This window comes from Rhipicephalus microplus, chromosome 3, assembly GCF_043290135.1.
Source record: "Rhipicephalus microplus isolate Deutch F79 chromosome 3, USDA_Rmic, whole genome shotgun sequence".
NCBI classification, from domain to species: domain Eukaryota; kingdom Metazoa; phylum Arthropoda; class Arachnida; order Ixodida; family Ixodidae; genus Rhipicephalus; species Rhipicephalus microplus.
In genome coordinates, this window is record NC_134702.1 from 242503828 (window position 1) to 242521613 (window position 17786).

The 17786-nt window shown below is 48.1% G+C and overlaps 1 pseudogene; it reads left to right on the forward strand.

The window, feature by feature from the left end:
- Positions 1-17786, forward strand: part of LOC119161724 (glutamate receptor ionotropic, delta-2-like) — a 158473-nt pseudogene that overhangs the window by 119025 nt on the left and 21662 nt on the right.

Here is a 17786-nt window from a genome sequence, read left to right on the forward strand (position 1 = left end):
GCTTGAGCGAGCTGTAGACGGTGCAGTGCGTTCTTGTAAACTTAATGGTTCAAAAGCTACTTTTGGTGCGTAACTATACGCAGTGCACTCTGCATGTTCGAACGTTGGGACGTTGCACGACAGCTTGCGCCTGCTTCGTCTTCGATAAAAATGACGTGCCTCTTCACTGATTCAAGCGCGTTCTTCTTCCGCACTCGTTCCTATCGCCACCTAGCTGAACATCTGTTCGACACGATCGCGCTTTGGCGCAGTTTGAGGTTGCACGAACCGAATACGACGGCCAGATGATGACTTTTCAGACGCACTGGTACCTAACCTAGTCCCGATTAGTCACAGTGCGGCGAGCTTCCGTTGCTACTTTTTCAGGTTCTCATTTTGTTCTGTGACAACTGAGAGCGGCAAGGACAGCTTGGATAGCATGCCTAGCTGCTACTCCATTCGTTTTCCTGCGTACAATAAATGATGCGAGCTCACCATTGTTTAACAAGAATTGTGGCGTTTCCTTACCAGTGACGCTGCTTCAAAATGAGCTCCAAGAGTGCTAGTTAATGCATGAGAAGCGTAACTCGAATTGTGGCACGTTTGTCCTCCGAAATCTGTGAACAAAAATTGCTGAACTAAGCTCCCAAGGCCCCACACTCGAGCACATTCGAGCGTGCTGCGTTCGCGTTCGGAGCGCGCTAACTGAACGCGCCCATCATGATAACGTGATATGAGCGCTGGTCTGCGAAACTGTTTTGTTATGATGACACCTAATTACCTTGTGAAAAAGCGTATAAACAGAAATATAGTGAATCCATTCAAGCATCGCGGCAAAAGCTTTTTTTTCATACTTTTTGCGTGATCTGTTCGCGTGTAGTTTTACTGAGCCATTACTGAGGCCCCTGTATAAGCTATACTATCAGTTTAAAAAGAATATCACCCTTGTTCGTATCCCGCGTTCACACAGTGAAACGTTTGTATTTTTCTTTTGCTTCGTCCGGTGTACTAAAGGTTCTTTCATCGAACGTCTAGAGCTTTGCTGTTTAGTGAATATTATTCGGCGTTGTTAATGCTTGTCGGTGGGCTTGTTTGTTTGATAGCATTGTCACGAAAAAAAAAACAGGGCAAAAGGACAACGGCGCTTGTGTACGTGCACCCTACAATCTCTCTTTTAGGCACTTTTTTCACTACAGTGTTTATACAGCGCCTATTGTAACTGCCAACATGGAACCTTTGCGTACCTAATCAAGCTTCCCATACCTTATAGCTCAATTCGTTGTTGTGCACTTCCTAACTGGCTTTTAATTGTTGCCGGGTCTGTTCATGCCCAAGACAATGACCCTGAATAATAAGCCCCTATATCGGTAGCCTATAACGCAGCAATAATTCTGAGGTTGCCAATACGCAGAAACGCAACTTCGTTCGCACTGCCGTGCACACTTCTACGCAGCGTCTCCCCGGGTGACACGTGGCTCCGCCAAGCGGTGGCTGTACGGCACCTGGTGGCTTGCCGTGTTTGTGATGGCCACGGGCTTCACGGGACACATGAAAGCCAGCCTCACTATGAAAGACCCACGCGAACGTTTCGACACTCTGCAGGACATCATGCGAAGCAAGGATGTGGTGCCGGTCATCATACGGGGCACCACCTACGAAGAACGCTTCCGGGTATGACTCACGTTTTACGTGCTGAAACTAAGCGCACCTACTTAGTGTTGATTTTTCAGTTCCCCTTTGTTCACTGTCTCTTATTCCTATAGTTTTATGTGAGATAAATTCATTTCTAAAGCATACGTATTTCAAATAGTAGCTCAGTTGTAACTATATTACCCAAAACAGTGGTGAACTGAGCTAATAAGCAGTCCGAAAGAAAAAAAAACGAGAGGTGAGAACGACTAACAGTCTTGTACAAGTGCTGACTGCCAACGGAAATATTTATTGCCAGTCAGTGCCGTTGGCAGTCTGCGCTCCTCTCGAGTTGTTCTTTCCATTTGCCTCTCGTCTTTCAGCGATGCAACTGCATTATCTTCTGTACTCGAGGGAGCTTTTACAAATAAATGCTGACATTATCCACAAAACATTAGCAAAATCATAGTTCTTGTAGCACCACCGTGGTGGTCTAGTGGCTAATGTACTCGGCTACCGACCCGCAGGTCGCGGGATGAAATCCCGGCTTCGGCGGCTGCATTTCCGATGGAGGCGGAAATGTTGTAGGCTCGTGTGCTCAGATTTGGGTGCACGTTAAAGAACCCCAGGTGGTCGAAATTTCCGGAGCCCTCCACTACAGCGTCTCTCATAATCAAGTGGTGGTTTTGGGACGTTAAACCCCACATATCATCATCATAGCTCTTGTACTTGCGGCCCTCTCTAGCGAGAAAGGGATGAGACTTGCATGCAGCGGGAGCACTTAGGTGCATACTGCTCTTTTTATTAGGCGTTACACAAGTTTTGCACAAGGGCAGTGTCACGAACCTGACCATTCAAACCGAAACAACAGCCATCAGAATGAGAAATGGCTGTAGTCAGCGAATCAGTACAAAATTTGTGCATACAGGAGGATGTCTGTCACGGACGGCTATTTTTGGCGACACCGCGTCACGGCAATTAACGGGCGCCGTACTCCCCGACTGACCGTGAGAAACGGCGGCGCATGAAAGGGGTCCGAAAAGGGCAAAATGGGGCGCTCGTCTTAGAACGTCGCCGCCGACAGTTAATCCTTTTGTAACTGTGGCGACGTCTGCAAGGTCGTAGAAGGCCGCGGTATACCCCGAACAAGGATTAGACTACAAGACGCACTGACTGAGAGCTAAGTGGTTGACCGTTCCCACGGGGAAAAGCGTGGGAAACGCTGTGGTGGCCAAGCCGTATGACAACAACCCGACAGGTTGTCACTCTCGCTAGCTGTGGGCCCTCTCCCAATTAAAAAAGGGGTGGTGTCAAAATATTTTTGGGGGGAGTTTCCCATCAATTAAACGCGCATGATTGGACCCAGGTAGAGGTCTCTTGTCCCCAAGGAAGAGAGCGAGGAGACATCAGAGGGATTTAAGCGCAGGATTTTGCCCTGCTAGGCAGACTAGTCGCTGACCAACATGGTGTAGAAAGAGATCAACAAGCATCTCTTCTAGAAGTTTTTAGTGTGGCTCTGTATCGGCTGGCCACCTAAACTTAGCCGTTCGTCTAGTTGTGACGCGATATTAACGTCTGCAACGTAGACATCGGGACTTTGCCTCGAGTTAGCTCAACCTGCTCGAAGTCACCTGCAAGCACTAGCCTCCCGGAGCCACCAGCGTTGCAACACCGCCGACATCGCAGTCGTGCCAGAACTCTCTTCGACTTCTCGCATCCGATCGTCGGAGACACAACGCTGCCGGTCATCACACGTATGCCTTCACCTGTTTATATCTTCGAACTTTCTCATCCGTAGTTCGATAGTTGTTAGTTTGTGTAGCTTGTAATAGTTCTCTCTCGTAAGCTGATTTATTGTTTCTGTTATATATTTCTTTAGTTGTATCAAGTGTCGATGTACTTTGTTAGTTGTATTGAAGTGTTGTATTAGATCCCGTGTGCTGCAATATCACTAGAGTAACGTTTCTTTTGTTTTCCCACGTCTCTGATCTCTTCACTGTCTCTGCTTGCGTACGGAACGAACCGACCTGCTGTCATTCCCGTCGCCGACTTCGCACTGGCGACGCTAGAGTGGCAGCTTGTAACATTGTCTTATAGTCAAAAAGTGAATCGGGATCTCCTAAAGTAGTGAATATAGAAAACAATTCATTACAGAAGTAAACTGCCGTACAGCTAGAAATTAAACAATAAAATACAGCGCACAAAAAGACTTTTAATTAACGGTTTCAAGCTGGAGTTCATTTTCTTAAGCGCACACAAACCCATATTTGGGCACAACAGATCGAAACCACACATGGACTCATCTTTCAACGTTACCAAAAAAATACGCCCTTTGCCGGAGCAAAACAACCTAACACCAAAATTTTTCCGAGTTCTTTTTCGGCAAAAAAATGGTGGTTTCGATTGTTTAATTTGATTTAGAGTGGTTTGCAGTGTGCTCACGGGATCCTCATCGACAGCCAATTAACAAGGCTAGGCTATCAACTCACAGCTACTTGCACTAATTTGGCCGCCCACCTTCGGGCGTAAATAGCATGGTCGAAAAAATAATGGTTTTTTGCCTTGCTTTATTTTACTTTTCTGTGTCAAGAGTCAAATCCATATTTCGGCGAATCTGATCCTCGCTACTTCTAACATGGGTCACCAATCTCATTCGAACTTCGACTGTCACACCATTTTATGTGCTTAGGCAGAGCAAGATTCATCTCTGCATAACTGGGGTGAGTCTCTTAACTAGTGAGCCGGGATAGTGCAACTAGAACCTCGCTCGGTACAAGTGTGAGTGATTCCTGACGGGTGAATATTTTTGGTTACAACATGAATACGAGTAAGTCCGAAGTGAAAGAAACAATAATGGAGTTAGCCTGAATCAGTATATTCACATTACACGTCTGCGGTTTGCACCATGCAGAACTCAATCGACGTCTACCAACGACAAGTGTGGGCCAAGGCACGCCGCATGGGTGGCATCATTCCCGCCAAGGAGGTATTCTCGAGGGAAACGTTCGACGATGTGCTCAGTGCAAAAAAGGTAGGGACAGGTCTGCAGTCCTCTAAGCCGTCCTATTCTTCTATTCCAGTCTGTATACTTTTCTTTGAGAACCTAAAAGGGTGCTGTTATGCCTGTATTATGCTATCCACGGCGTCTGTTGCGGCGCGCTTGACGCAACTGACGGCGAACCCTCGCGCAATGCGCGACAAACCCCTTCATCCACGGGTCCGATTTCAGCCAGCGACCAATGGCGGTTTGGAGGATTCGAACTACTGGCTGGTGAAAGAGATCCCCAAGGGCTACAATATAACCAAGCTGCACAAAGAGAGAAAGTGACTGAAGAAATCTCTGGTCATTGTCGCACCTCGCTGCGAGCCCAATAAGTTGTCGGCTCCAGTGCCGAATGTGTAACGCCCTGGTTATACTGTGCATAAATGTTGCCTTAACTCACCGTCGCCTTGTCCGTTCCCTCAATCCGCTCTGCGCAGAAGCAGCCACGAGATCATACACGCGATACCCCACAGTGCATACTGGTGCTTCGCTCGGTATACCTTCAAATTTTCAGTAACAACTTTATGCGCATAGTGCTGGTAACGCCATTTGGTTATTGTTTGTTCGTTTGTTCGTTTTGTATCACAGAAGCATCATCTCTAAACACTTTCTGATGCCATTAACTTTTACAGTGATCTTGGGCAATATATGTAGTGGCAACTCAATGTGACGTGCTTTATGTACCATATATAATTGGTTGTTTTGTGGTTATTAAGGTTATTGCAGAGTCTTGTGCTGCGTTTCCAGGTGATTTGCTATCACCCTGTAGATATTTCGCTCGTTCGTCTTACGTGTAACTTATGGCTTGTCGGTATTGCATGGATGAGCAATGGGTACATGCATTGGTACCACGAGGCATTTTATTATTATTTATTATTATTTGTGCGGTTTAACGTCCCAAAACCACCATATGATTATGAGAGACGCCGTAGTGGAGGGCTCCGGAAATTTTGACCACATGGGGTTCTTTAACGTGCACCCAAATCTGAGCACACGGGCCTCGACATTTCCGCCTCCATCGGAAATGCAGCCGCCGCAGCCGGGATTTGAACCCGCGACCTGCGGGTCAGCAGCCGAGTACCTTAGCCACTAGAACACCGCGGCGGGGCATGGTACCACGAGGCAGCACGGGATGATGAAGTTGATCTATATTCATTTGCAGAACATCGCTACACGACCTACAGTTTTACGCCAATTGAAAACACGACACGATTAGCCCCGCCGTGGTGGCCTAGTGGCTAATGTACTCGGCTGCTGACCCGCAGGTTGCGGGATCGAATCCCGGTTGCGACGGCTGCATTTCCGATGGAGGCGGAAATGTTGTAGGCCCGTGTGCGCAAGTTTGGGTGCACGTTAAAGAACCCCAGGTAGTCGAAATTTCTGGAGACCTCCACTATGGCGTCTCTCATATACATATGGTGGTTTTGGGATGTTAAACCCCACATATAAGTCAATCAACGTTACGATTACAGGCCCGCATGTTATCTCTTCTTGGTACTCCGCCGATGGGGACAGTGAGATTATTTTCGGGCCATTCGCAGGCACGATGCGTCAAATAGTTCACGCTCTCATAGCATTGGATGCGAGGCCCACCACTGGAAGAGCTGGCACCACCGTCGGCATGACGTCCTAGGCAAGATCAGCACCTGCGTCACCTGTTTCTAGAGCAGCACCATGCGCTGAAAAAAATTTTAATTTCTATCTGCTCTGTAACTCTCGTTAAAAAGAAAGGTTTTCCGTCTTCGGCTGTGCGCTTCACGATAACACCTTCAAAATTCTGCATTACGCAGCCACTTTCTTTCAAGGCATCTTATTTAAAGGAACAGTACCCCTCGACAAGTTGCAGAATTACCCGGTGTCACCCCGCACATGTGTCGACAGGATAAGAATCAACGTGAAACTTGGATTGATAAGCTTAGAAATGGTAAACAGCTGTCAGATACAACGTGCGTATAGAGCCAGCACCTCCACGACATATATTTGTTCCTCGCCATTGTGGCTGCGACGTCCGGTGAGTAGTAAAAAGCACTCACTCAGACTTGAGGCTTAACAGCGCGAAAAAATGCGCGGCGGACAGGAAAAAGACGGGACAAACACTGACTTCCAACTAAAGTTTTATCGACAATAAGGCTGCTAATATACTCGAGTGAACAGAAAAACCAACAGCGAAAAAATGACAGATGTAAAGATACGAACTATCATCAACAATCACTGAGCCGTCTACGCCAAACCTCGCAACTCAAAAACAAATCTCTCTTTCCGACAGAGCTACTGATAGCTTGCTTACGCATGCACTTCTTTCAAGCGCCATCTGAGCAGCCTCATAGGTTATACGCTCATGTTCTTCTTTAATCTTGCCGAGAACTGTTGTCTTTTCGAACAGCGCAGTGCACCCACACGTGCTGACATGTTGCGCCAGGAAGCCATCTTTGCCATTACAAACATTACTGGCGTGTTCCCGTAAGCATTCGTTTAGGCATCTCCTCGTCTGGCCCGCGTAACAAGCACCGCAACACAATGAAGTACTGTACACCACGCCCAGCGCACAGTCGAGAAACTGCGTCCTGTGCCTAACCATGCAATGTTTTCCGTTTCTCTTTACGGGGCAGGTCCTGTTAGTCAACTGGGACAACTTGTCAGGGGTGCTGAAGATCACCTTCACGTTGAGGCGTTGTCCTATTTTCTTTTGGGCGGTGTGGTGTACAGGACCCCATTGTCTTGCGGGTATATTAACATGCTTATTGTCAATAAAGTTTTAGTTGAAGTCAAATATATATCTGCAAAATATATATGTGCAAATCTTGTAAGGACAGACATATGTTGAGTAGTCACATACGTTTCATATAACCAGTTGTGTAACGATGCCGACAGCAACATGGATATTAGCAACACCAGAAGCGTTAAGCTGGTATGTAGCACTCCTGCTTGCGAGGGTGGTAACCCTGGCTATAGTTCTACGTAAACCAAGTTCAGTGAATGGCCCTTGAAGGAGTACTGACACAATCCGGAGAGATCGCGAAAGGTACGTTTATCATTAACGGCAGTGCGCACCGGTATAAGACACAAACACGAAACACGTTTATCGTAAATATGACAAACCAACTAGCCCACAAGCACATTTTAAGCTAGTTTATTTCTAGTTACTCGGGCGGGCCGCCTTCCAATGCATACTTGGGACAATCCCATTTGCTTTCAAACTCTCATAGCAGCTGCTACGTGCAAGACAAACGCTTTTGGGTTTTTTCTTAAGTACATTCATCGTTTCCTTGGTATGCAGTGTAAACAGTCTCCACACACCGGATACAAACAACTCGTGTGAATTTTCTATTATTAATTTAAACTTTTCGTTGCTGAGCATTAGCACGTCAGCCCCATCGCAGTGGACGTTCTCCCGACGAGCCAACTCAAGTCCACTGAGATTGTGAACTTTGCGTGCAGCTTTAAGCCTAATTAACAGAATCGCTTATTGAAATGCCAGCAGACACGTACCATCAAGGAAGAAAAATTGGAGACAGAACAGTAAGGGCGCCACTCGCCACTAACTTTATATCATAACAACAGCGCCATATACAGGAACTGAGCTCTCACATCGCCCTACATGCTAGTCAGAAAACACGCGATAAGATTGACCAAACTATAATGATAAAAAAGCAGGCAAACGAAAAGGGATTCGAATAAGTGGAATTCGCTTTCATTTAGAGCTACAGATTTATCACTAACATGCATGTATCTCTTTTTCTTTAATGTAGTATTTACCCATGATTTTACGCTCTAAGGTATCATTACACTACCAAGAACGGATATACTGGAAAGCTCAGGCTCACACTTGCAAAAACCACAACTCACAAGCATTGTGGTTGCCTAACTTTTCTTTCTTGGTGCTAAGCGTCTTATTGTACCTTAGCAAACATATAATAACAAGCCCAACAAAAAGTTTGATGAAGTTACAGAAACCGTGATGCGATTGATATGTGGGGTTTAACGTCCCAAAACCACGATATGATTATGAGATACGCCATAGTAGAGGGCTCCGGAAATTCTGACCACCTGGTGTTCTTTAACGTGCACCCAAGTCTGAGCACACGGGCGTACAGCATTTTCATCTCCATCGAAAATGCAGCCACCACATCCGGGATTCGGTCCCGTGGCCTGCGGGTCAGTAGCCGAGTACCTTATCTACTAGAGCATCAGGGCGCGGAGCAAGCTACGGGAACCCTGTCGGGGTCCTCAGCTTGACGACGAGGGCACCGTGATTTTCACGTTATTCACGTCGTCATCAGTCAGACGTATTCTTCGAACCTCCTTACCCATCCATACTAATTTTGGTCAACAGCAAGTTAAAGGAGCACTGGTACAATTTGAAGACATCGTTAAAGGGACAAGTTTTCTTTCCTCGGTATGCAGCGTCAACGATCTTCCCACAACGGAGTTATGCGACATGCATAAAATATTTTATTTCGACTTAAAAGTTTTCGTCGCTGAGCATCTGCAAGCCAGCTCCTCTGCGATGAACATTGTCCCGGCGAGTGAGGACAGTCTCTGCACTTTGGAGCTCTGCGTCCTGCGCGCAGCCAAAATCACGAAAGTTACGGTCAGTGTCACAGAATTCACTCATCGTTGTTTACGTGCACCATGGGCAGATGACAAATTTACCGCTAGTACGTAGCCATTTACTGTCTTTACGTGACGTACAACTGCTCTGGCAACATCACTAAGAAGCCATATCAAAACCGAAAGTGTCTTTTTAAGGTAGTGGTAATAAATATATATTCGATGCATTCCCAAGCACCACAGTAGTCGTTTTGGTTTCTCAACACCAGTTTTTTTTTTCGAGCAACAATATCAAAATTTTTAAATCCGTGTTAGTACTCGTTTAAGGAGGCGTTCACGAGAGCAACCACACGTGTATGGCTAGACATACAGACAGATACATAGAAATAAACACTCAAAATGCCTGTGGTTCGCTAAGAATGGCTTCTCATTTTAAAAAATCATACGCAGGTGCGAGGTCCTCATTTCTTGCTATATCTCTGTCAAACAGTTGCGTACATTTTTACAGTTGTCCGAAACCGCGCATTCCAGTTATAATATATGAGCTCACACAATGCATGCGCTCACAAAATGCTGCGAATTTAAGTATTTCATTTTAAGGTACAACTACAGCCCCGCCAAAAGCACGTTCACGGTTTGCTAACCGCTTAATAAGTTTCTCGTTTTGCTTCTGCTCAGTGTACTGCGGAGTTCAACGACATACACACGCAATCACAACACTGCTTACTTGCAGGTAGTGTTCCTGGACATTACCTTGCTGTATCACGCCTTGGTGAGACTGTACGACAAACCTCCGCAAGGAGAATTCTACATGGCCCGGGAGATCTCCATGAACTTGACTATGGGCATGTGGGTCAACAGAGGCCTTCCCGTCAGTTTGCGTAAGACACTGCACCAACGGTGAGTACGTTTCTACATTTTCTTTGATGCCATAAAACACGTGAAATTTTTCTGTCATGGTTGGTACTTTCACGGGGAAGATAAGGCATGGCTAAGCATAGGTCGGCAAATGCACCCATCACTCGACTCACGCAGACTCGCTTATACTCAGATCGGGTCGTGAGTCCGGCTGAGTAAAATTTTAGCGAGTCGGAGTCTAAGTCAGTCCATTTGAGGAAAGTATTGGTGAGCGTAAGACCGGGTGAGTCCTCAACGCAAAATGTATTTCTCTATCTTTGAGTTTTGCTAAAGAATGTCAAGACTAAGATGAAAACGCAGACGAGTGAGATCTAGCAACTGTTTTTTTAACGTTCATTTAAGAACCCTTAGATCTGCTCAATCTGGTCAAACAAACTCACGAAGAGCGCACATAGCACAGCTTGTGTTCACATACTCGATGAACAGAGGAATTGTTTTTTTCAAGTAAGGCAACTGATTGGTGGCTAACAGACTTGCAGTAAGCGTGCATGCGTGCCTTGTTTAAAAAACACTATCGTAAATTATCGGCATCGCTACCGAACCTTGAGAGAGATAATAGAAGCGTAGTACATTGACAAGCTGACAGACAAGTATATTGGCCGCCCGTCACTTGCCTTACTTGAAAATTACATTTTGCTGCTGTCTTGTGTTCATTGGGCATGTGATCACAAGCTGTGCCATGTTCCCAGCTCATGAGTTTTTTTTTTTTTTTTTTTTGACCAGGCTGCGCAGATCTGAACATTTGAAGTGAACGTTTCGAAAACAAGTAGACAAATAGACAAATAAACAAATCAGTTGTTAGATTGCGCCCACTTCTGTATCTCATTTTTGTGTCCATGTGCTTCCTCGAAGACCTCACGATGAATATTGTCACTGTTCACGTTTAAGAAAACACGTAGGCGTTCAGTCCAAGAACCAACTGCCCGTTTTATGCAGCAACGAAAAACAAAAACATAAATGAACACGTCGTATTTTTCGGTTAAATGTCTGGTTCCACGAGGCTGTTGGAGCGCGGCTTTTGCCTCCTAAAAGAGCATCGCCCCGATTCTATATCCGAGCCAATAGTGCATAAGATCTCTTTGTAAAAGAGACAGTCCTTCGAAGAGTAACCAGTTTACGTACGGTTTTATGCGCACTACGTGCACAAATTCAGACCGGTGCTGGCGAAACGTTGTACAGAGTGGGCTATTAGGAATGACCTCATAAAGTCCCAAGTATCCCCTGAGAGACTTCATGAATGGTCCCCGTCTTCGTAAAGGCGTCCACACCCATACCCTCTTCCCAGTGTATGACGTAGATTATAGCGGCCTGCGTTGTACTCTTGATGCTTGCATATTCACACACGTGTGAGCTGCCCAGTTCCCTCCGTGCATTGAGTGAACGCACCGGCCCTTTTTTTATTGTCGTCGCATTTGTCTGGCAGCATCGCTTCCAACATCGTTCTTACTTCTCATTCGTGAACAAGGCTGGAAGGGATCATCAGTTTGGTGTTTTGTTTAAGAGTGTTATGTGCAAACATTATATATTGTCGCGAGCAAAAACAAGACCTGCAGCCAGGAGTTAACCCGAACCAGAGCAACGAAAATGTTCTCTTCTTCTTCGTAGCCCAAAACGGGTATGAGCCACAGCGGCTCGTTCATCAATGGTGGCATTACCCCCTTTTCCAAGAAGCATCGTCTCGATGCTGTACATGAAGGCAAAAAAAAAGAAAATTAGATGAAAATTACCATGCAAGGAAAATGAACGGCGTAAGGCAGAATAACATAGTTGGTTGTGGAGCCAAGAGTTAAAGGAGAAATAAGAAAAATAGGAAAGAATGTAAGAGAGAGACGAATAAAGTCAGTCACTCACTGGCGATTCACAGCGCGAAAAGTATGGTTTCAGCCGTGAAACGTGAATGACTTCAGTTTGCGGGGTGAAACGGGAACGTCTCGAATTGCCTTGTGGGAGAATCTCGTAAGTGACATCGCTGAGACGTCGTATGACCTTATAAGGGCCAAAGTAGCGGCGAAGAAGCTTCTCTGAACGGCCACGTTGTCGGATAGGGGTCCACACCCAGACTTCATCACCGGAATTAAAGATAACTTTACGGTGGGGAAGATTGTAGCGGCCCGCGTCTGCAGTTTGGTGACGTTGAATACGATGACGAGCAATTTGACGGGCCTCTTCTGCACACTGCGCGAATTTGGCCGCATCGGTGTGGTATATTCCTAAGTTGTCGGGCAGGAGCATGGCGTCGAGCATCGTCGTGACCTCGCGACCGTGGACTAAGCGAAAAGGTGTGAAACCGGTACTTTCTTGAACAGCAGTATTATAGGCAAAAGTTACGTGGGAAGTATGGCGTCCCAGTTCTTGTGATTGGTGTCGACATACATTGACAGCATGTGTGCAATTGTCTTATTGAGTCGTTCAGTCAGCCCGTTTGCTTGCGGGTGGTAAGCCGTTGTTTTACGATGTTCCGTGCCACTTAATCGCAAGACTTTCTGCAGCATCTCTGCGGTAAAAGCTGTCCCACGATCAGTTATGACGACAGCTATAGCACCGTGACGTAAGACGATGCTGTTCACGAAAAATTGGGCGACATCTGCTGTGGTTGCTTTTGGAAGCGCCTCGGTTTCACAGTAGCGTGTTAAGTAGTCGGTAGCGACCACAATCCACCGGTTTCCAGACGAAGACGTGGGGAATGACCCCAGCAAGTCCATGTCAATCTGATGAAAGGGCGCCTTTGGTGGGCCTATTGGTTGCAGTAGTCCCGCTGGTCGTAAAGGTGGAACTTTACGTCGCTGACAGTCACGACATGTGCGAACGTACTGCTTCACAGTCTTTGCGAGACGTGGCCAGTAGTAGGAGCGTTGAATACGTTGCAGCGTGTGCGTATAGCAGAGGTGTCCGGACGATGGCTCATCATAACACGCACGTAAAATGTCACCACGAAGCGTAGTTGGCGCAACAAGCGGATACATAGCTTGTGCTGGATGAAAGTTCTTTTTGTAAAGCACTCCATCGCGGAAACAAAAGGAGGATAGCGAGCGTGCAAAGCTTCGAGGAGGGTGGGAATTGCGTCGTTCCAGGTAGTCAATGAGCGGAATGAGCTCCGAGTCGTGACGCTGTTGCTCAGCCAAGCGGGTTGCTGATACGGCAGAAAGAAAAGTGTCGTCGTCTTCGAGGTCAGTGTTGGCATTTTCGACCGGTGCACGTGAGAGACAGTCGGCGTTGGTGTGTTTCCGCCCAGATTTGTGGACGATGGTGACATCAAAATGTTGTAGCCGAAGGCTCCATCATGCTAGACGACCTGAGGGATCTTTGAGATTTGCGAGCCAACAAAGGGAATGGTGGTCGCTAACTACCCTGAATGGGCGGCCATACAAGTATGGGCGGAACTTTGTTATGGCCCAGACAACAGTGAGGCATTCCTTCTCGGTTGCAGAATAGTTTTTCTCCGCTGGGGATAACGTTCTGCTCGCATAAGCGATCACGCGCTCTACGCCATTTTGCCACTGAACTAATACCGCTCCTAGTCCAACGTTGCTGGCGTCAGTGTGTAATTCCGTGTCAGCGCTTTCGTCAAAATGACCCAGTACAGGCGGAGCCTAGAGGAGGTTTCGGAGGGTGTCGAACGCATGACACTGATCGGACCCCAAACAAAGGAGACACCGTCTTTTGTAAGCTTGTTGAGGGGTTCCGAAATCTTCGAAAAGTTTTGAACAAAGTGCCTGTAATACGCACAGAGCCCCAGAAATCGGCGTAGCCCGCACTTATTTGTGGGCACGGGAAAGCCGGCAACAGCACGGGTTTTCTCTGGATCTGGGCGGATGCCGGCATAGCTCACAACGTGACCAAGGAACTTCAGTTCTTCATATCAAAAATGACATTTCTTGGGTTTGAGAGAAAGTCCCGCTGTTCTGATTGCCTGAAGAACTGCATGAAGGCGTTGGACGTGTTGTTCCAACGTGTCTGCAAAGACCACGACGTCATTAAGGTAAACAAGACATGATTGCCATTTCAGCCCTGTGAGAACTGTATCCATCACTCTTTGTAAAGTAGCTGGCTCTGAGCATAGACCGAAAGGCAACACTTTAAACTCGTACAGGCCATCGGGAGTAATAAATTCCGTTTTTTCGCGGTCGCGCTAGTCCACTGCGATTTGCTAGTAGCCGCTACGTAAATCCATCGAAGAAAAATATTTAGCGTTGCGTATACGGTACAACGAGTCATCTATCAGGGGTAGAGGATAAACGTCCTTTTTGGTGACCTTGTTCAGTTTACGGTAATCAACGCAAAAACGCAACGTACCGTCCTTCTTCTTTACTAGCACAACTGGCGAAGCCCAGGGACTGGTTGATGGCTGGATGACGTCGTCCTGAAGCATCTGTTGGACTTGGTCACGTATGACCCCTTGCTCTTTTTGTGACACCCTATAGGCGTGTTGTCGGATAGGTCTCTCGGTGGTTTCCGTGATGATACGGTGCTGAGCAAGTGGTGTCTGTTTAACCTTTAACGTAGTGGCAAAGCAGTCTTGAAATGAGCCGAGTAAACGCAAAAGGCTTTCTCGTTGAGCCGAAGGTAGTCTCTCGTTTACGTCGAGAGTGCTCGCGAAGGCCTCGTCAGGGTGGCCATTCAATGAAAATAAAGCTAACGTGGGCGAACCATCAGCATCGGCCAGTTCTTCATAATATGCAATGGCAGTGTGTCTCGTTAGGTGGCGATATTCGTCGCTGAAGTTCGTGACCAGCAGGTGAACATGCCTATTGCTAGGCTGAATGATTCCTCGGGCAACACAGATTTGTCGTGAAATAAGGAGAGACAAATTGGCCTCTGCAATTACTGCGTCAGGCATGTTTTGTCCCAATTCTACTTCGACAAAGAGGCTGCTTCGAGGTGGGTGAGTCAAAGAATCGTCGGTAACACGAAGCGCTCTTTTCCGGAATTGAGTACTGTCAGTTGCAGCGCGAAAAGGATCCTCGAACGACACAAGTGATTCACGGAGGTCGATGACGGCACCGTATTCACGAAGGAAGTCCATTCCTAGAATGACTGGCCGAGAGCACACGCGCAATACGAGGAAAGAGCCCGCGAATGTCGACGTACGTATACGAATGCGTGCCGTGCACATACCGGTAGGCATCACCAGATGGCCCCCTGCCGTGCGCAACTGGGGTCCTTGCCATGGTGTGGTAACCTTCCTCAGTTCAGATGCCAGTGCGGCGCTCATTACGGAATAGTCGGCGCCGGTGTCGATGAGGGCGTTGACAGCATGATTGTCGACGAACACGGCGATTTCGGCAGAAACGATCTTTCTGCTGTCAGAGAACACTGCTAAACCGGAATGGTCCTCGTCTGGTCGTTGCGTCGAATGAGGGTTTTTACAGTTCGCTGAGCCACGACTTCACCCCCAAAAGTCGCCGTTCCTAGTTTCCCCTGCGGGGACCTGGTGACCGGCTCCTGAAAGGAGCGGAAGACGATGAGGGCAAACTGGGTGACGTAGACCGGTGAGGCGACGGTGATCTCGACTGGTGGTGCTGAACAGTCGAAGGTGTTCGCTGGCCCGTGAGATAGGCTTCGATTTCGCGGGGGCGCTCACCGTAGCGCGGGCATCGAGCATCAGGATGGAAGCCGCGGAGACCTGTTGCCGGTATTGACAGTTCCTGTATACGTGACCCGCTTCGCCGCAGTGATAGCAGAGCGAACGGTTATCCGAGGTGCGCCACGTGCTTGCCTTGCTACCACTTTGTCTTGAGGTAGACGACAGATAGGTGGGTGTGCTTGAGAACCTTGAGCCGAGAGGCGGGCTCGAAGCAGTGGCGTGGAATGACTGCATAGCCTGGTACCTGGGCCTCATAGCAGGATCTGTAGCCGGTGGCACAGGAGATCGCAATGCCGCTGCGTATGTCAGGACTGGGGCCTCGGGAATCAGTGGTGCGATTGGGGTCCGCGGTGTGACGGCCTACCGGCCTTCTTGTCTGATTACATCCACGAGGGCTGACACAGGTTGATGGGATCCCACTGCCTGAAGCTGTCGCCATTCGTCCCGAACAATACTTCGAATGAAGTCTGCGAGGGCCTGTCTCTCGCTGTCAGAGCCGATAGAGCATGTGGTGGCTGGGATCTGGCGTTCGTATTGTGACGACCGCTGCTGCAGCGTACGTTCCATAGTGGTCACCTCACTGATGAACTGGGCGACTGTCGTTGGTGGATTGCGCACGAGCCCAATGAAAAGCTGTTCTTTTACTCCGCGCATCAAATGCCGCACCTTCTTTTCCTCGGGCATGGCAGGGTCCACGCGCTTGAAGAGCCGAAGCATGTCCTCGACAAACATGGATACTCGTTCGTTCGGCCGCTGGTTTCTGCAGGATATGGCTTGTTCAGCCCTCTCATTCCTCTCGGTGTTCTGAAAGGCGTCACGGAGCTGACGGCTAAACTGTTGCCAGGTTGCAAAGGAGCCCTCGTGGTTCTCGTACCACGTCTTCGCAGAATCCTCCAAGTAGAAGTAAACTCGGCGCAGCTTGCGAACATCGTCCCATTCGTTGATACTGGCAACCCGATCAAAGTGGTCGAGCCAGTCATCAACATCCTCGAAGATGTCTCCATGGAACGGCTTTGGTGTCTGTGGCGCATGAGAGACATGAGCGAGAAAAGAAGCATGGGCATCGCTGGTTTGGACCGCCTGGCTTGTCATCGGAGTTGCCATCTTTCTGGGTGTCGATGTCAAGGGACCAAATTCAGGGGGTAACCCACGCAGGCGGCGGCTGCTTCTTGCTCTGGGAGATGTAGCTGTCTCCACGATGGCCGATACAGCCGAAGTACACGTACCCAGCGTCTCCACCAGTAATGTCGCGAGCAAAAACAAGACCTGCAGCCAGGAGTTCACCCAAACCAGAGCAACGTTTGTTTGTTTGTTTGTTTGTTTGTTTGTTTGTTTTGTGAAGAAGAAAACGCATCGTTGGCAAACAACATCGCCACCGCTTGGGTACGGGGTGCTTGGCTTCGCTCGCTCGGCTCGTGCTGATCATCGCCGGCATCTGCTCGACCGTTGCTCTTGTCCGATCGTGTTTCATCGTAGGACCACCGTCGCAACAGTCGCCAATAAACCCTTTTTCAATTGGTGGAGGGTGCTGACATTTCCCGTCGCCTGAACCTGGGTGCTGCCATTCGCCGTCGCCTCAACCTGGAGCTGCGCAACCGAACGCTACCTACCATCATGGCTACCAACAACGCGCAACCTGGCTCTTCCACTCCATCCCCCAGCAACCCCGGCGTTCTTCGTTTGCGAGAGCCCAAAGTCTTTAGCGGAGCTGATGAGACTGACGTGGAAGACTGGTTCGCTAACTACGAACTGGTAAGCGCAAACAACAAGTGGGATGACGCGGACAAATTGACTTACGTCATCTTTTACCTCACTGACGTAGCCGAAATGTGGTATAACAACCACAAAAACGACATTACGACGTGGTCTATCTTCAAAACGTTGTTCGCTGACGTTTTTGGCCGACCCGCTGTCCGCAAGTCCAGAGCCGAACAACGCTTGCGGACTCGCGCACAAAAACCAACGGAATCTTTCACAAGCTACATTGAAGACATCATTGGACTTTGCAACCGACTGAACACCACCATGCCCGAGTCGGAGAAGATTCAACACATCCTCAAAGGGATAAATGACGGTGCATAT